At 33.0% G+C, this 21,614-nt stretch overlaps 1 protein-coding gene across 6 annotated transcripts in view; it reads right to left on the reverse strand.

Annotated features, from left to right (window-relative positions):
* Positions 1–21,614, reverse strand: part of LOC145259312 (uncharacterized) — a 2,114,304-nt gene that overhangs the window by 1,650,113 nt on the left and 442,577 nt on the right. The window contains exon 1 of one of the 6 annotated variants that reach the window (XM_080117199.1): positions 4,766–4,833. The exons of the other annotated variants lie outside the window; for them this stretch is intronic. The gene's annotated coding sequence lies outside the window, so the exon portion shown is untranslated. Of the gene's footprint in view, positions 1–4,765; positions 4,834–21,614 lie in introns of those variants that run through there. 6 annotated transcript variants of the gene reach the window in all.

Raw genomic sequence — 21,614 nt, forward strand, 5'->3', positions numbered from 1 at the left:
GTTTCTATTTATCCCCTTATACTCGGGTAAATGTGACATAGGTTCAGAAATTAGTGTGTAGCAATCAATTACAAATACGCTTACAAAACTAAGTCACATTTCACTGGTTAATGTTCATCAGTTCTATTAGCAATAAACGAACCAGTAATTAAAGTGAGAATGAAATAAGATTGGAAATATTCTTGTATATTTTGGAATATAAAACATGCGTTACAACTTAATCGGTAGTCGATAGTTATATCGCATAGCGCTACTAGGAAGGAAATCAATTTCCCCCAAATTTACAGCGGTAGTGCTTGGCAGAGGGGACTCAAATTAGTCAGCTTGTATGAACAGCACAACTTGAGAATTTCGATTTAGATTTTAGTCACACTTTCTTTCGTCATAAGAAATGGTCTAAGCTGATGTTATTTTGAAGTCAGTACTCAGATATCACACGGCATATTCACGTTGACACATCTGTTCTCGTCAGATCACCGACGTTAAGCAACGTTGAGCGTGGCTAGTACCAGATGAGTGACCATTTGGGAATTCTAGGCGCTGTATGTGCTCTCCGCTCATCTCGGCATTGTTTCTAGTCGTGCTGTACCTCAACTTGCCACTGGTATACAACAATGTTGACTCGGGAGAGACGTAGTCGGGGACAGCGCAACTCTTGCCACAAAAGTTTCACGCGCAGCCACTCTTACATTGGGTATCCATAGTCTGTCAAGACTGAAGGAAGCCACTCAGAAATCATTACAAGCTGTAAGGTTGAAACTACTTTACTTTTATTCCACTTATTAAGGCAGCTGCACACGGTAGCACAATGAGATTTTATAAATTACAACTCTAAATTACATCGTTCAGATAAATGGCAGTTGTGTTAGTATCACAGATTCAGAGCTTCATCTGCCATAACTATTTTTTTTTTATTACATTTTCACCCCAAATAAGGCAAATTGCCACTTTGGTGTAGGGGGCTACTATCAGGGGCAACAACTACTGGGGTACTATGTAGGGATTTGGGCAGCAAGGTGTCGGTTCACGTTACACTTGAACTTCTGCACGTCAGTACTGTTGGGGAAGCAGGGACCTGGAATGGAATTCCAGAGTCTTGCGGTTCTGGGGAAGAAACTATTGGAGTAAAAATATCTTTTACATCTAGAGATCTCTACAGTGTGGGGTGGGATCTAGTAGCCTGTCGGGTTTGTCGAGGGTGCTCGCGTCGTGGGGGCACAAGTGATTGCAGTTCATCAGAGCATTCACCACTAAAATACTTGTAGAAAAGGCAGAGGGATGCAACATTTCGTGGATGGGACAGAGGCTGAAGCTTAGATGCCAGTTCAGGGCCTATCAGGTTTGCGACTCTCTTTTGAACCTTGTCAAGGAGCGAGAGACTAGTAGCAGATGCACCAGCCCAGATGTGGCAGCAATACTCCATACATGGGCGAATGGTGGCCTTATAGAGGTACAGGATACTTTCGGGTGTTAGTAGTTTTCTAGCACGGTAGAGAGAGCCTACCCTGGCAATGCCTTCAATGTAATTGTTCCAACTCATGTTTCCTGTGAACGTTAGGCCAAGGAGTTTGAAAGATGGACTCTCAGATAAAGAGTCGTTGGCCATTGCTATTGGTGGTAGAGGGGGTTTCTTGTAATTATTGAATGAAACTAGTTTAGTCTTGGCAGCATTGAACGCGACCAACCACTTTTGTCCCCATTCCACTACAGATTGGAGGTCTTCCTCTAGTGTTTCTGCCATTTCTTTAGAAATGTGTTCATTCGTCTTCCTGTCGTGTCTGCCATAGAGTGTAGTGTCATCGGCATATATACCCATCTCAGAGGCAATGTTGTCGGGGAGGTCATTTATGAATATCAGGAACAATAGAGGTCCAAGGATAGAACCCTGGGGCACTCCCGCATTTATATCATATTGTTTAGATGTGCGACCGTCGAGGACTACCTGGATTTTTCTCTTATCTAAGAAGGATTTAATTATGTTAAGTATTCTACCAGTGATACCGTATGATCTGATTTTACTGAGGAGACCCTCATGCCATACCCTGTCAAAAGCCTTAGATATATCTAGAGCTACCGCTCTGCCTTCCCCCGCTTTGTCCAGTGATTGGTATATACGTTCAGAGATCACGGTGAGGATGTCTGCTGTGGAACAGGCTTGTCTAAATCCATATTGTTTGTCAGTCAGTAGTTTAGCATCTGTAAGATGATGGACTAGAGCATGGTTAATTATGGTCTCAAATATTTTGGCAAAAAGTGGGAGGAGGCTAATGGGGCGATAATTTGATGGGTCTGTCCTTTCGCCAGAATTCTTGAATACTGGTACAACAGAAGCAGTTTTCCAACAGCCCGGAAAGCAAGCTTCATTAAGACATTTGTTGTAGAGTTTGGAGAGAACTGGAGCTACTTCGGCTGAGCACTTTTTTAATTGCACAGCTGGAATGAGATCGGGTCCACATGCTTTTGATGGGTCAAGGTTTTTTATGATAGCATGCACCTGAGCAGGGGTGGTTTTCAGATCGTCTAGTGTGGCGTCTGTCCGCATAGGAAAGTCAGGTAAGGGGTGGTTGGAAGGGTCCAGTGTGGAGTTTGAGGCAAACCAACTGGCAAGCATGTTAGCCTTGTCGGTTGCTGAGGAGACAACCTCGTGATTGTTGGTTAGTGGGGGAATTGTTGATTGCCCATTATTTACTACACTGTTGTAGATTTTCCAGAAGTCTCGAGTTCCTAGTTTTTGTGCTTCGATGCGCTTTTTAGTGGTTTCCGTAAATTCTTTCTTAGCTGTCGCTATTTCTTTCTTAACGTTATTTCTAGCTTCTATATACTTCAGTCTGTTTGAACTGGACTTATGTCGGTTAAACCTACGGTATGCATGCTGCTTTTGAGTAATGGCAGTTGCACAAGTCGACGTAAACCATTGGGGAGAGTGGGGCTTACTATAAAATTTCCGCATGGGAACATGCGCTTCGATTGCAGTTTTGAACCAGTCAGTGGTCTCGTTTGCACACTGTTCAGCAGGGAGAGAGAAAATATTTTTCCATGGAGCATCTCTAATTAGTTCCCTGATTGCTTCCCAGTCAGCCTTATTATAATATCTCGTTGTTTTGAGCACTGGCTCTTCAGTTTTGGGTCTAGAGTTTAGGGCGATTTCAACCATTATCACTGCATGATCAGCGTTCCCGAGTGGGCTGTGGGCCTTCGCTATGCAGTCATCGGGAACTGTGGTCAAAAACAGATCTAGAAGTGATGCGTGTTGTTCTTCCTGGTCAGGGAAACGGGTTGGAAACGTAACAATTTGTGATAGGGAGTGAGATATAGCGATGCTATGGGTTGTGCTGCCCGCTGCATCTGTGTGAGTAGAGAATCCAATCCAGTTTTTGTGGTGGACATTAAAGTCACCAAACACATGTATTTGTGCGCTAGTGTCGAGGGACAGTGCCGTGTCTATGCTGTCAGATACTTTGTTTATTATGGAGCAGTCCTGAGTCGAGGGAGAGCGGTAGAGAAAATAATAGTAGCTAATACTGTGTTGCACGTTTAGTCTAAAGCACATAAAGGCTTGATCATCTGTTTCTAGGTTTGTTTCTCTAGTCAAGGGAAGGGTATTACGAATGTAAACTCCAAGTCCGTGCATATGTCTGTCAGAGTCCTTACTGAGTTACAGAAAAAGACACCAACATTTTTTTCTAATTTATCTTCGGGTAAACGGGTTGAATTATAAAACAAATATCTATTTATGAACACATATATTGATCTATATACTGATTATATATTGATCTATATACGGATCATATATTGATCTATATACTGATAATATATTGATCTTTGTACGGATTATATATCGATCTATATACGGATCATGTATTGATCTATATACGGATCATATATTGATCTATATACTGATCATATATTGATCTATACACTGATCATATATTGATCTATATACGGATCATATATTGACCTATATACGAATCATGTATTGATCTATATACTGATCATATATTGATCTATATACTGATCATATATTGATCTATATACGGATCATATATTGATCTATATACTTATAATATATTGATCTATATACTGATCATATATTGATCTATATACTGATCATATATTGACCTACATACTGATCATATATTGACCTATATACGGATCATGTATTGATCTATATATTCTGATAATAGATTTATCTATATACGGATCATATATTGATCTATATACTGATCACATATTGGCCTGCATACGAATGATGTATTGATCTATATGCTGATAATATATTAATCTATATACGGATCATATATTGATCTATGTACTGATCATATATTGACCTATATACGGATCATGCATTCATCTATATACTGATCATATATTCATCTATATACTGATCATATATTGATCTATATACGGATCATATATTGATCTATATGCTGGTCATATATTGGCCTATATACGAATCATATATTCATCTATATACTGATCATATATTGATCTATATATTGATAATATATTGATCTATATACTGATAATATATTGATCTATATACTGATAATATATGGATCTATATACTTATAATATATTGATCTATATACTGATAATATATTGATCTATATACTGATAATATATTGATCTATATACTGATCATATATTGATCTATATACTTATCTAATCAGTATATCTTGTCAAGTTGTACGAAACAAATGGCAGACAAAATTTGGACAAAAATCTGTACTTTTTCAGATTACTTGAGAGTTGTATTCGTACTTACGTAATGATTTTTCATATTTGAATATGATGTAAAATATCACACAGCGTCAACTGCTTGAATGCACTTACCTACAAAAAATAAAAAGGAATTATAATTAATATAATGAGGACGGAAACCAACGTGCATGCGTAAATCACAGAATATAGGATGTTTTCTATAGTTTTTTATCATATTTACATTTTTCTCGAAAATAAACGCACAATTCCGGATAAAAGAACGAAATATAATCAAAAGACAGTATAAACCTCTTCTTATAAGTGTTGAAAAAATTACATATGCAAAAAAATTAGAATGAACAGAAAACCAGGAACCTTACTACAACAGTTACTTTTATATCCGATCTAAAGCATCCGTGTGAGAACGTCCTTCTAAGTATTAAAATCTTGCCCAGTTTCATCAATCGTTGCTAATTATCGAGGTGATGTCACGCAGTCCATCTGAAATAAATTAACTCATATCCTCGCGTGGCGTATAGACTTTATAAATCGTGGCAATTTAATATGAAAAATCGAAATTCACTTCATAACACGTGCGTTTTATTTTACATCGAAAATTGTAAAACCAATAATATTTAAGGCAGGTTTAATATCGGAGGAGGGGCAAGCCATAATTCGTTTTCGACAATTTGTTTAATTATTAGCAAATAATAAAGTCGAAATATTTTCGTAATTACATTCTGTAATCTTGACGGTATTTCTTAAATAATCTAATCAAACATTTTTTTCATTATTGGATATTGTTTATTTTATTTCAAAAAAAGTTTAAATGGTATAATTATTAATCGAATATAATTATATAACCCATTAATGAAAAATTATTAGCAAGTCGTAAAGAAAAATTGTGTTTTGAAAATACAAATACCGTTAAACACTATGTCAACTAAAATAATTGTGAACATCGCGTCGGATTATAATTGGTCAACATATCTGATTACTCGGGCGCTTCTAATGAATGAGTTAGTACATGCTATTTGACATATACACACAAGATTAAAATTAAACCAAAACTATCGGTAAATATTTTTCTTCCGTCTGATAAACGAACCCTTATTTGAATATCCCATGCATTATGGATTTCACGAGCTTGGAGTTTGTAAAGTTAAACAGGTTTACACAGAACCAGGTTCACTGTCCCGTTCGAACCAGCCGGATCAAATCACATGGCAGGAATCAATACAGCTAGAGGCCGGATGAAAGCGTCGACCCCATTCTGCATACAGCGACTGTGATTCCAAAATGGTCAGCTCGCTAGTTCTGACTACACGTGTTGTAACTGGAGGGAGTTTAACGGCGCAAGAACAAACATAGTGTATTGTTTGGGGGCTTCTGTATGACATAATATATATTGGCCTGAGTGCCCGGCTGATTGCAGGTGTGGGATACGCAAAAAAAAAAAGGAGAAAAGTTGTAGTATGCAGGAAGGCTTGAACTCGTTCCGCGAAGGAGAAAAAGAACTTGAAAAAAAAATGTGATGTCTTTGATGTTGCCCCCATCGCTAAACCAAAACTGACGACTCTTTAAATAAAGGCTAGTCAATCGAAAAGAGGGGATAACCTTCGAAAATATTGGCGGAAAAATCGACCACTCCCTATTATATGTGCCCAGTTGAGGATTAAATAATTAATGTTTTTAGATTTTTCGATATTTGTCGACCGAAGGGTCGATCTTCAGAATAATACCTGTCTCATGAAAATCCGTCCCCTTAGTCGAAATTTTAGGCAGATATACTTACATGCATGCATACATACACACATGCATACATACATACATACATACATACATACATACATACATGCATACATTTAAAGAGACAAGACAGATTTGTATTTTAGATGATGTGTTTATTGACGTGTATATATTTGTTCGTTTGGATATGAATGTGCTTTATTATATCCTAGTGAGTGTTTAAACAGGACATATAGCAATCATAACACTAAGAGGCGAATAACAACTGTTTTCGGTTACGTTTCGCTGTTCTGTGTGTTGTTCATATTGGTAATTTATTGCCATACGTATGTATAACTTCAGTGCTTTATTTGTTACGTCTTGAATTTTCTGCGCTTTTGTCGCATTATCGACGGACTTAATAATTCTTTTATTTCGCTTTACATAGGGTGACTAGAGGAATCTTTATTGTGTAGTGCGCCATGTATCATCATCAATTGCTTAACTGATTTGTCTTCCTTGTGAAGGGTATAACGTATCTTTCATGTGCATTTATAGATATTTGCAGGTTCTTACTATGTAATTTGTCAGAAAAATGTATTTGTTATGTATCGTTTATGACTTTCTTCTTCATGTGAGTTTATGTAGTAATGATTGCTTCATTGAAGACAATATGTGTATTGTTATCTGAATCCCCTGGTATCTACAGCACCGCTCGCTGGCTGATCCTGTATCTTCAGTTGGTTCGGATTTATCTTACTTGATGTATGTACTCCAGCCTCCAAAATATTCACAAACCTTTTAGCTACGACAGTCGTTCCAAAAGAAAAATTCCGTATTTTAACCCAGAAAGTTAAATAGCTATTAAGATACAGATACTACCCTTTAAACGAATTACCTTTTTAGCTCGGGAATTTATTTTCTAGATAGTACGCACAATTCTAAATGAACTTTTGCCGGCAAAGTTGTGCATGGACGATGGAGTGCGTTTTGTCATATGGAAGTCATTTCAAAAGTAAAGTTGATTATTTGTTTTAGCACAAAAATTGGCAGAACTACAAAGCCGGGATAGATACTATAAAAAGTAGCGACTGTTTACGTTACAGAGTTGGTTTTCTTTTTTTTTTTTTACATTGTCATACCAATTTTCAATGCGCTTTTTGCCAGAAATTATATGACGCATCTCAGTTTCTGACACAAGACTATGAATAGGGTTTGTTTCTTACAGCCTAGCACCGTCAATATCTTAGCATAGATATGTAATTTCAGAAATGTAATGTCATTTCAATACGAAAAGTTACATACAATGACATGCGCGTCTAAATAAAGAAATACCAAAAGATTCGATTTTCAGCTGACTACAGCATTATCGTTGTCAAGTTCAATATACACAAACTCGCAATTAATCAACTTCTGGCAGGATCCACCCAACGTTTGAAATTATTACGCTGCTTATTCTAATATATATCTCGTACAAAAAAGTATTGAACTTTGGGTTTTGAGGCAGGTAGAGAATCTAAACTAGTGAAGATTTTCTTTATTTGCGAATTCAGTTCGTATATTCTAGCAAAAATATGTGTATCTATTTATTAGTGCTACTATATTTATATATTTGCAACTAATTACAGTTCATTCACTTGTATTAACTGATATTCTTTCATTGCGTTTTAAAATGTAACCGCCTCTGTTGCCTCATGACTTTAATGCGCCAGAATCTCCCTAGAAAAGTACTTCCTGTAGATTTATCGTTGTCGGATATCCATAACCACTAGTCAGATGCCGCCATTGGGAACATTACCTTACTCCGCAATCGGTTTCACACGAGTCATGACCAATGCTAATGAACAATAATCAATGTTGTTCCATCGAGACTAAGTGACAGCAATTGTTTCTATTTTTTCTCAGGATATGTCCTGTGCAGTAAATTATCTCTTTGTGTCAAATGTAACAGCAGTTTACCAGTGATTTCTTTCCGATAACAATATCTGGTTTTCTGTGGATTCAGGTGACATAGGCTCATCAATTACTAAAGTCGATTAACCGTTATTGTAGAAAAAAAAACTCTCATTAATTATTTATTTCCGCTTCAAAAAAAAACAAAACAAAAAAAAAAAAAACAACAACAACAACAACAACAACAATAATAATAATAATAATAATAATAATAATGATAATGATAATAATAATAATAATAATAATAATAATAATAATAATAATAATAATAATAATACTGATTTCGTTTATCCACAACTCTCTGGGAATGGATAGGATTCATTTCCAGAGGGTTTCTCTCAACCCCGGCCCCAAACCAGGAGCTTCAAAGATCAAGGGTTATTCTAAGGATGTTAGTTGTACCTACAATAGCAGACGTCTTAAGGCTGCACGAAAAACGGGGGTTTGTAGTTTTTTCAATTGTATTTCGAGACGACTTGATACTACTCCTAGCGTACCAACTACGAACGGAAATATGTGTTTTAACCCCGTGTATACGCCTTATTTCCAAGGCTAATAGAGCATGATTGATCCACTTCTCCTTCGCTTTCTGGCTCATATTCCTGTCTCAGGGTACAGAGAAGTCTACAATCTGCCAGTTTTTGAGACCTTCTCAATGATGACAAAATCCGGACGATTATGTTCCTTTTTTTTTTTTACACAGTGGTCACCATTTATCAAGGCCCGGAAGCCACTCAGGGATAAGGGTTATTGCAAGTACATTACGTTAGTGTGGAGATTCAATGAAGTGTTTACTGAAGTGGGCGGGTCATTAAGAATTTGTTACCGTTGGACTTGAAGACATCCACGTTGTAGTCAGGTGGAAAGCAGAGTTCCACAGTTCTAAGAAAGAAGCTTTGTTCATGGAATCCACGTTTTGATTAAGGCACAGATAAAGAGTGGGGGAAATTTTTCACAGTGGATTCAGCTAGACGGGTGTATTTCGTGAAAGATTGGCGAGGGGGGACCAGAGATTGGAGTTCAGACGAGCACCTGCCATGGAAATAACGATAAAACAAGGATAGGCTCGCAACCTCTCTTCTGTGGGAGAGAGGTTGCAGGGTAGAGAAACGGGCATCCCCCACTAAGCCACGAAGTCTATTTTGTGCTCTGTCAAGGCAGGATAGGCTGTTTTTAGCAGCTCCTGCCCAGATATGGCAGCAGTATTCCATCCTTGGACGTACTTGGCTTTTATTCCAATTGTTCCAATTGTTTGGTCGTTATGAAACTTTTGTCCCACTATATATCTACCTTGCCATCCTCACGTGTTCTCACTTCATTAGGCACCTCCTCCAACCATTTTCAAGCACACTGCACCCAGCCTAATGATAATAATAATAATAATAATAATAATAATAATAATAATAATGATAATAATAATAATAATAATAACAACAACAATAATAATAATAATAATAATAATAACAATAATAATAACAAATACATCAGCAATGACAATAATAACAACATTACAATAATAATAATAATAATAATACTAATACTAGTAATAATAATAATAATAATAATAATAATAATAATAATAATAATAATAATAATAATAATAATAATGCTACTAATACTGTTACTACTATCCAAAATAGCAACACTAATAATAATCTGCCCAAAAATAATAACACATTTACAACGCTTAAGAAAAGAACAATAACTCCAATAAAGGCTAATAACTTTCAATAATCTTTTTAGCATGGCCGGTTTTGAAAAAAAGAACAGTCCTATAAATGTGATATCATAACATTTGTAACTCACGTTGAGTTTGCTTCTGTATTGTCTCCGATATACAGATTATGATAGGCTCACATTGAGCTTTCAAACAGTTCATCCAAGATATCTTTTTGAAAACTTGTGGTGTCCCCTGGAACCTGAGTGACAACAAGTCTCCCCAGACGTCCAGCACTCTCAACCTTATTCTTAGCATCTGCTCACGATTGATTTCTCGTTGGCAGCCGGCATTGATCCCCACTTGAATTAGCGTTGCACTAAGCCTCCCCAAAGTTTCAGTTCTCTTCGAACTTGTCTAGGGGACGTTTGGTCAGCACTATTATTATTATTATTATTATTATTATTATTATTTGTATGATGTGAATATAAGCATCTCATTCGCTGCCTCGTTTTGTATCGTCACATCGAATTGGTTCACGAAGTCTTGTTCTATTCACGGCTAATCTGTTTACAGTCTTAATTTGATTTTGCATGTGGAAACAAGAAGGGAACAAAGAACAAACTCGATCGCTTTTCTTTTCTCTATGGCTCAACTGAGTGACGAAAATACACACATCTTTCTGCATTTTCACTTTCTCGCTCCCACGCACTCTCTCTTTCTAACCCGTTTTCTCTCTTTTTCTCTTTCTCTTTATATAGTTTTGTAAGCATATATATATATATATATATATATATATATATATATATCAATATATATATGTATATATATATATTTACGTATATATATATATACGTATATATAAGTATATATATATTTACATAAACATATATATATATATATATATGTATAGGTATATAAATGTTATGTTTGTATACAAATATATATCAAAAATATATGTATATTTGCGTTCGCTTGTTTTGATCTATTTCCAAAACAGCAGTCATATATTTAGATTTCCATGGAAGCAAAAACACTCCCAGTGTGTATGAAAAAATTACTTGCAGACAAAATACATACACGCTTAATCTACTTATACATCTCCCCCTCTCTCTCTCCCTCTCTCTCTCTCTCTCTCTCTCTCTATATATATATATATATATATATATATATATATATAGAGAGAGAGAGAGAGAGGGAGAGAGATAGATAGATAGATAAATATATATATATAGATAAATATATATATAGATATAAATATATATATATATATATATATATATATATATATATATAATCAACGAAGAACACGAAAACAAATAAAAGGGTCAATTTTTCATTTATACATTTTTGGTATATTAAACCAAAAATGTATAAATGAAAAATTGCTAATCTCTGCATATACTTTTTCTCCATTATTTAGATAAAAGAAACTAACTTTCTTACGTTTTCTACAAGAGAGTAGAAACATTTTACAAAAAATAATAATATTTTTAATTCACACGGACCATCTTCAGGGTTGTGGTATAGTGACTGTAAATTGGTAAATACATTCATCAGATTGTGCGCCTAAAAATATTGGCGTACGATGTTTCCGTACATAAACTAGGTCTTGTTGTTATGCTTATTTTTTGTACTCGGGTCAAAAACGCCTCAAGTATTGCTTGGCGGAGGTTGCAATAGAGACGACCAAGATGGCTGTGTTTACTGTAAGAAGTATCTAAATTTAAAGGGGGCTGGTATGTGGTGTAAACAGTTGATAGATTGCTCGTGGAGGATAGGACAAGTCAAATGTGAAGCGGTGGGAAACTGTCGATGTATTCATTCCGATATATGAGGGTTTATTATCAAACACATTTTAATAATGCGTTCTTAAACTCATACATGGGAGGACTAGTTTAAAGAAAGCTCTCATCAAACATAATCACATTTTATTAGGAAGTTAGTGGTTTTACTTTTTTACTAATAAATAATAAATCGTAGTTCATAGTTGTTATCGATGGGCGGAATATATTTGTGAATTGTATCTTTCATTACTTTCTCATCGATTATATAATTGGAGCCCATTTGGTTGCAATGAAATAAATATCAGTATCGTAAATATTATTATTAGTAGTAGTAATATTAATAATATTATTATTAGTAGAAGTAGTAATGTTGACTAATTAATGTTTTATTTCCTTGTCCTTAGTGTGATTAACAAACTTATTGTTGTTATGTTAGGTTTGTAACAGCAAATGTTACATTAACTCTTTTATTATTGGAGGAATTCGATTTAGTTCGATATATAATATGTTTCTTACTGCTTCCTAATATTTATGAGGACATTTTTTTTAGAAATTAAGAAGGCTACAATTATTAACGGTATATTGTTTTTATAAGTGTAGGTTATAAACGCATTTGTGTCGACTTTAAGTTTTACATCGAGAAAGGGATGTTTTTATTAATATTTAGGTTATATGTGCAATTTAATACGGGGTTATTTTAGAAGTCCATTTTTAATTAATATTAATGCGTCTTAATTTTTCTTTAAACGAACAATATCTTGTATACCATACAAGGAAGGTTTAGAGATATTACATATTATAATTTCTATATTAAACTATAGTGTTCAGAAGACACTACGACTAAGGATTATCCCGTTAAACCTTCGTATACTTGTGTGTATAGGGAGGCATTGGTGTCGTAAATTAGAGCACACTATTTTGGAATAAATTACTATTAGTGGAATATATAATATTATTCCGTTGCAGTAAAATAATATTTTAACATCCAGTACACGTTCTTGCTTTAATTTAGTTGATAATGACGAGGAAGACAAGAAGTGTGTGTGATAGAATACAGGGATGAATATGGTTTTAAAAGAAGTGAGTATGAAAATAGACACTTTCTCAAAATAGAATAGGATAATACGAAAATATATTTATGTGTCAGATTGCATTAGAAGTATAAGTATATAAGCCAAAGAATCACAGCAAAAAAATGCTTTAAGCGTTTGCATAAGATTCTATACCAAATCTAATAGTAGCATATGTACATCCGGCAAAAATTAATGTCATGGGCTTCAGACGGTAGATCTTATACATTACAACGTGGGGTCATTAGAAAAGGTATAAGAATACGTGGCTGAGAATGTGTGGATGGAGTGGAAAGCCTGATTATTGTTGAGTAATGTAGTATAAATATAAATGTGGAAGACTTAAATTATATCACCTAAAATATCAACTATAGTGCACAATACACTTGGATGAATAATATAATTGCACGTATAATAAAAAAGCAGCTTGTAAAAGTATCAGATATTAAAAACAAACGATTATATATATACATATATATATATATATATAGTTCCTGATTTCAAAAGGCGAAAAACTAAAAGGTAAAGTTTTTGTACCTATATTCTTATGTATATATCTGTACATCTATGTATATGTATGTGTCTATTTTTTCATATATATATGCATGTATATATTTGTAATGTCGTACTTAAAAAAAAATTAAAATTTAAATTCAAATTTATATTTTACTCTATTTCTTTTCTATCTCTGACCCATATTAATTTTCTTATCAATTTTAAATCCAGACCTTTTATTTCAATTTATTTCAGATACATCTGCCTTACTTTTAATGCTAGGTTTATTTATGGTGTCTTTTAGATTTAATAAAAACCCTTTAAAATTTGCTGACGAGGAGACGTTGTTTATTAAAAAAACTATATGTAATAATTATTGTCCGTAACTTGATCTCTACCACAATAAAAACATGGTTTTCCGAAACGATCGTACAGATAATTGATTTTGTTGTTGTTCCTTCTTGTGAAACTGATTTTTAATTTATTTATAATTTGATTTTAAAATTTTAAATTATCAATCACATTATTTAATATTGAATTAGCTCTAGGATATTTACCTATCGAGCTTATTATATATCTAAATTACAACGAGCACTTTTTCTTTCCTGTATTTTAATAAAACTTGTAATTTTACTGTTACATTGAAATACAATCAGCTCTTTAGACTATTGTTCTAATCTCCTTTAAATATATATATATATATATATATATATATATATATATATATATATATATATATATATGTGTGTGTGTGTTAGTGTATGCGTGTTTATATATATGCGTATATATATTAACAATATACAAATTAGTATAAAGTTCGCATATTCATTTACTCGTCTTCATACACACACTCAAATACATATACACACACATGTGTGTGCGTGTGGGTGGTTGTATCCTAAACTCCTAATGTACATACAGTTACTTATATGTGAGGTATTTATGTAAATTATCGCTTTCACTGCCACTTCAGAAATGCCATTCTAATAACACATTTTCACACACATCATCACCTGTCCGTATGTGTGTCTCTCTGACTCACTTTCTGTTGTTGTGGGTTACCTTTATCGCTACTAACTACGTATAACGTGTTCCCATAATAGCCCATATATAGATACACGTACAAATAAATGCATATTTTTTATTCAATTTATAAAATTACGTAATGAATTACTCTGATTTTTCCTAAAATATTCCTAAAATAAAAACAAATCTAGCCTATATAGATACATATAGGAATATATAAATTAAATTTTATAATATGGGAATATATATATATATATATATATATATATATATATATATATACATATATATATGTGCGTGTGTGTCTGTGTGTCTGTGTGTGTATTTATATATGCATTCATATTGAATAAAAATGCCAACTAAAAGTTAGAGATAACATTGTCAAATTATAAGTTCTCATTTTATCTTTCATATTCTTTCTTTATTAATCATTTAAATGTTACTATGATAAACAATCTATACTTAATATATTTATATATTTTTATTTATGTTTTGTTCTATCTCTATCTTTACAAGGTGATGCGTATATATATATATATATATAGAGAGAGAGAGAGAAAGAGAGAGAGAAAGAAAGAGAGAGATAACAAGCAATTATACGTGTACATCGATGTTTAATTTGTATTACAACGCATCGCTCTCCGTTGTGTGTGTGTTAAATTTTACCACAATCTTTTATCATCCAGAAGAAATCCTACAAAAAAAAGACGAAACATTGAAGAACAGATAACTTGATTAGTTCCTTTTTTTCGTTCTATCGCATCGAAATACTATTCAGATTTTCTATTCATATCTACATATTTATATCTATATCTATCTATCTATCTATAAATATATATATATACACATATATATATATATGTTCTAAGTTTGTTTTTGAAATATCGTTAATTTCAATGTATACCGTTTTCGTTTAAATATATATATATATAGAGAGAGAGAGTGAGAGAGAGAGAAATAAAAAAAAGAAATAAAAATTAGAATAAGTTTACCAAGGTAATCAAAATGGTAAACTTAAAATATATTATAAATATTAAAGAGTTAATATTTACAAGTGGCAGACGTGTTTTAAATATTCTCTCCAGTGCTTTTTCTGTGCACATTTGAACTTTTCTTTTAATGATTTTGAACTCATTCCATTTGTGATTTTTTTTCAAGGGATTCTGCCTTTTGGACCATTTTGGACCATTTGGAACTTACCTGTTTGATTGGAAGTTTTTAATTCGACCGTGTTTGTATTTTACTATTCTTGGATCTTTTAACCTTCACCGGACTATCCATTCATGTGAAATCTTTGTATCATTTTTTCTTTTACCTCCTATTCCCCTTACCTCACCCTTTTTTAACCAAGTAAGATTTGTGACTTATTTGTGGCTTCATTAAATACTTTTACATGCAAAATTCAATCCCGCATTTTGCTAATTCCATCACTCTTATGAGAAGGAGAGTAGTTCTTCGAAACTCCGCGGATTAAGGACTATTCACTTATCTTGCGCTTCCTTTTTAAAAATTAAATATGGTTTTAACTCTTTTTCAAGATGGTTTTTTAACATGTTTTATTAATCATTTGTTCATATATATATATATATATATATATATATATATATATATATATGATATATATATATAATATATATATATGATATATATATATATCATGTAGATATTATATATATATATCATATATAATGTATGTATCATATATCATATATTATATATATTTATATTGAACTGATAACATTTATATTCCCCTTTTATTCGTTTAAATTTCTGTTATCCTAATATAACGAATTGCTACAACCATTGAGTGACAAGTAAGGAATGCCTATTATTATTTTGCTTCTCGGGTTTACTGAATGAGTATCGCAATGTTACGTGTATAACTTGATTGTATGATCGAGAACGCAGGACGTGAAAGCGCGTAATATTATTTGCGCATCCACAGTTTTCATTCTTGAAATATACGTCGCCATTTTGTTTTGACAGTGGAAGTGTTTAATTAACGTTACACTAACTCGAGATGTTTTATCGAACGATGAGTGAGACATTTCTCCTTTTTGTTTCTTTTTGTGTTTCTTTATTTAGTTAAAGCGCGATGTCCTAAAATATCTACGCCGAAAGGTAAACTTGAGACGAAACAAAAATGTCCGGAATGTTTCGAGTATCGAAAAGAGAAACAAAAACAAACACAGAAACAAAAGACTGATTAAGAAGAAAATCGATAGTGTGCTTAATGCGTGGGGAATTGAAATTAGAAGAATTAAATGTAATAGAAGCACGATGAGAACAAGTAGCACAGGAACATACGAGAGAAGAATGCATAGAAGAAAGAAAAGAGAGGGAAACGAATGTAAAGGAGTAGTGGTAGACGAAGTTTTAAGAGAAAAAAAGGAACTAGGAAAAGAAAAGAATTAGAAGGCAATGAAAAACTAACTCTAGGGAGAACAGAGGTACGGAAGGGAGACAATATTAGATAGACAGCGCGAGAAAATGGAAACACGTGAGATGAAAAAAACAGAGAATATGGAGGGAATATACTGAAGGTGAGAAGGAAAAATTGATGGAGATAATGAAAAGAAAACGGAGGATATAGAGGAGGAGAGAAAAGTTGAGAAGTTATAAAAGATAGAATTAGCATGAAGAATACAAGACGAAAAATGTTAAAAAGAAAGTTGAAAATAAGTAAAAATAAGATGAAAATGAAAAGACGAATTGGAGTAGTATCATTAGTTAAAAATAATAAGTATAATGAGCAATAGAGAAAGAGTCATATGAGGGGATGGTTTGGGATAGGAGACAAAACATGGACACATAATACACAGAAAACGGCGAGAAGAGGAAAGAAGCGTAACGGGGAAAGGACAACGATACAAAAGTAGAGTTAGAATATGAAGATTAAAAGAAGTGACATTGAAAACGGAAGTAAATGAAATAAAATATTAGAGAAGAAATATATAAAAAAGAAATACTAAGATAAAAGAACAATCCTACTACTAATAATAATTCTACTACTACTACTACTAATACTAATACCACTACTACTAGTAATAACACTTATTATGACAATGATGATAGTAATAATATGGAAACATAGCTGCAACGAGAACAACTATACTACTACTACTACTACTACTACGAATAATAAGTATTATCACAATAATAATAATAATAATAATAATAATAATAATAATAATAATAATTCGAGCAAAAAGAAATAGAAGAAAAGAAGGAAGACGCGAGGAAAGTGAGGATGTGATGATCATAAAAGGGAATGGGAGAAACATCTGGCTGAATAGCAAGATGGACAAAGTATAAAAAGAAATACGCAACAACTACTACTACTAATGCTACTACTACTACAAATAATAATAATAATAATAATAATAATAATAATAAAATATTAGTAGTAATAATAATAATAACATTAATAATAATAATAATAATAATAATAATAATAATAATAATAATAATAATAATAATAATAATAATACAGACAAGAAGAAGGCGAAGAGGAAGGAAAATGTTTGATGACGATGAAAAAAGTTTACAAAAAAAAAAAAAAACAAGAAAAAGAAAGGATTATGATGAAGAAGCGGAGGAAAAGAATGAAGACGTGCAAAGAGGAGATATTGATGAATAAGAAGATGGATGATAGGTGAACGGATATTTTGGAGTCGTTTAAATAGCACATTGTTTTGGTTATGTTTGGCTTTCTATTGTCAATGAAGAAATCTGTTTGGTTTTATTTAATGGCTGAACGCAACATCGATTGTCACCCATTAATGCTAGAATCTAATTAGACAGAAGGCGTTATTTCACCAACAGCCACAGGGAAATTGTTGGCTCATGCCTTTTATGAAGGTAGTAGACTGTAATTAAAAATAATAAATCTTTGTATATGTCAATGAAGAACACAAAAACAAATAAACCATCATCAGCAGCAACATCATCAGCAGCATCATCATCATCAGCAGCATCATCAACATCAAAAGAGAACCATAAACGTTTCCAGAAAAAAAAACCAAAAAACAAAAAACGGAGTACATAAGATCCATTGCTATTTCTGCTTTTCGGTAAAAAAACAGTTCTGTCGATCGTGTTAAACACATCCTCCCAGAGGTTATCCTCTCTCTCTCTCTCTCTCTCTCTCTCTCTCTCTCTCTCTCTCACTCTCTCTCTCTCTCTCTATCTCTATCTCTCTCCACATCTACTATCAGACTATATTTGGAGTATTTTTGTCATATTTCCGATAGATATTAATACTAGTTGTGTCTTCTTGTTAAAGGGCAGTAACGTATCTGAAACCTGATTAACATGCCCCAAATTATTCTTCGTCTCCCCAAGCTTTCTTAGTTAGACGTGATGTTGCTAGCCTCAATCTTTTTGATAAGTACTATTGTACCGTGACCGTTACACTTTACTTAAGTAATTCATAAAATATAAAACTGAAAAACTTACTTAAAAATTCGAGTCGGCATTTCCTTTTCTTTTTTAACAAAAGTTGTTTTTTTACCGTTATTTTCGGAACTACTTAAAACGCATTTGGCTGCCACATGGCCATTTTAACCTGACACGCGTTTCTCCTTTCCCCGACCCCTGTCGTGTCATTCTCGTCCTCAAATTTACACCTCCATTTACGTCGACGTCAACTATGTCTCTATCCGGGCAAATGGCGCATTTATCTCGTATTTCCTACATATTCTCGCGCACACTTTCTAATTTGCATACGTTCTCTTTTCGGTAACTACTACTACTACTACTACTACTGCTGGTGTTAATCTCTTTGCAAGCAAGCGATCTTACACCGCTGCTGATAATTTCCCACGCGATCCTATGCACTATATTACACTAAAATTACTTGCTTTCTTGAACATTACATTATTTATTAATTTGCTCATTTATTTCTTATTATTTCATTTGATAACGCGTTCTAAACAAATCTCATTATTCGAGTAGTTTCTTTTCAATGACTTCTAGCTGGTGGATCTCTTTTTCTGCTAACTATTTTCATTCTACGATTTTCTATATAAAGTTTTTTTTTTATGATATATAAATATGGTGTTTTTGTGATGATAATATTTTAATCGTGTTTACTCCTTTTAACAAGTGCAATTTCATATAAAATATAACACGGACATGTTATGGTAAGTTTACTTGAATGTGTGTGTTTTTTTAATGTTCTAAACTTTCAAATTTTGTGTTTTCTCATGATAATAACGGAATAGATCTATTACTATCGCATATTAGGATCATAAAACCAGTTTATACCAGAACTACTAATAAAATACTGATATTACAATTAATAATAATTAAGTACTATTAAAAATGATACCGCTAAAAATTAATACTCTTCAAAATAATATTACTGATGTTAGGTTATTAATACTACGAATTTTCAAATAAATAATGGTATTAACAATAACTAGTTCATACTTATATTGCTACGATATAAATCTTTTTATAATACTTTTACTTATTTGATTACCAGGAAACTAATGAACATGCACCACGCAATGCACCAGGAAGGTGATGTTTGCCGACTGCGTTAAAACAAATGGACATTAGTAGAAAATATAAAAGAAAACTTGAACGATGTTATGGTCAAGCAAGTAAGGTGACAAAAACTAAAGAGGTAGCGAGAATTGTCACCAATATAATAAACACGGTAAGCGTCTAAGCAATAAAAAATATTTGAAAAGGCATACACTTACTCTTTAGGCAAAGTAACATCATGAATGAGAAAATGGGAGATAAGTAAATGCCAAACAATTACCCATAATAAATATAAAAGCATATATAACTATGCAAATGATTTGGTTTTCTACTTGCGAATAAATGGTACCAATGCTGTAAATTGGTTAATTACTCCCATAAAACATCGAATATTTTAACTCCAGCTTTTATTACAGGTTTGTTTCTCGAGCCGTTTTTATAATTACGCGAGGTTGCAGAAAAGAGAAATCGAAATTTCTTAGAATGTGTCCTTATCTGAGAACTGGAGACCGATAATTGCAAAACATTCGCGGTATCTAAAGAAGAACCGTATCTGAAACAATCAGAAGGGAGACTTCTTCTGAACGCTTCAGACATAGATAAATAGAGACAGTTAACTTGTCCCCTACACATAATTACATTGTGTGCGCCCAAACCCATCTATAACTGATCCCCGAACACATATTTCTTGCTTTACATCGCAACATTAAAATCTCAGTCCGGTTGTCAAGAGTTTTTGTACACCTCAGTCTAAATGTTGTTCAAGTTTTTTTTTGTTTTTTTGTTTTTTTAACTTTATAGACTAGTACAGAGAGATTGTCTAACAGTTCCCGAAGCATGTTAAGCAGTGTCTGCAAACATTCGATTACATGTGATTATAATATGAGATGAAATAAATTCATGTTAATCATATTCGACGAATCCATCCATCATTTTCATCAGAAGACTCTTTGAGCCCCGGGTTATTTAAGACTATTCAAAAGAACTTTATTCAAATCAGTATAAACCCTGTTAGCTTTACATTATCAGAATGCACTTTCATGTGACAATAAAAAGTCATAGAAAGTTTTATAGAATTTGACATTTATTTTATTACATATGTAAACGCACACAACTAATTGCGGGCCGTAACGTGCAATGTATATAGCGTAAACAAATTGCCAGCTTCATTGAAACCTGATTGGTATAACAATGGTCAGCGTAAGTGAAACTTTTTTACTTGGCAAGACTAACTGCAATGTAGTGACACATCCTTCTTAGATACTGTATCTTCTTTTATAACAATCGGATACTCATCCCCAACATCCCTCTTCGTTCTTTATACACTACAGGATTGTAAAAACAATACCCGGTTTTATTAAATAAAGATATAATGATAATTTGATGACTTGTCATTAGAAGCAAATTTTGTATTTTTTTAAGAAATACAGTCTCGTTAATTTATTATTGTTTTCCCAAATCGGATTAAAAAGATTAAACTATTCAATGCTCGCCTTTCGTAATTCAGAAGTTTAGTTCGTGGAAATATTATAAAGCATCTACATTTCAGAAACAGTACACTTAAAAATCACTTGTAAAATTAATTATAGGATTTTATTTGACGAAGACATCACTCAAATACCGATTGCGAAAAACAAAAGTACATACTCGATGCGCTTGGTGCAGTAACATGTGTCAATGGATATTGTGGTAAATACGTCCTAT

Source organism: Euprymna scolopes, chromosome 34 (genome assembly GCF_053919585.1).
Source record: "Euprymna scolopes isolate OS-2025 chromosome 34, ASM5391958v1, whole genome shotgun sequence".
NCBI lineage: Eukaryota > Metazoa > Mollusca > Cephalopoda > Sepiida > Sepiolidae > Euprymna > Euprymna scolopes.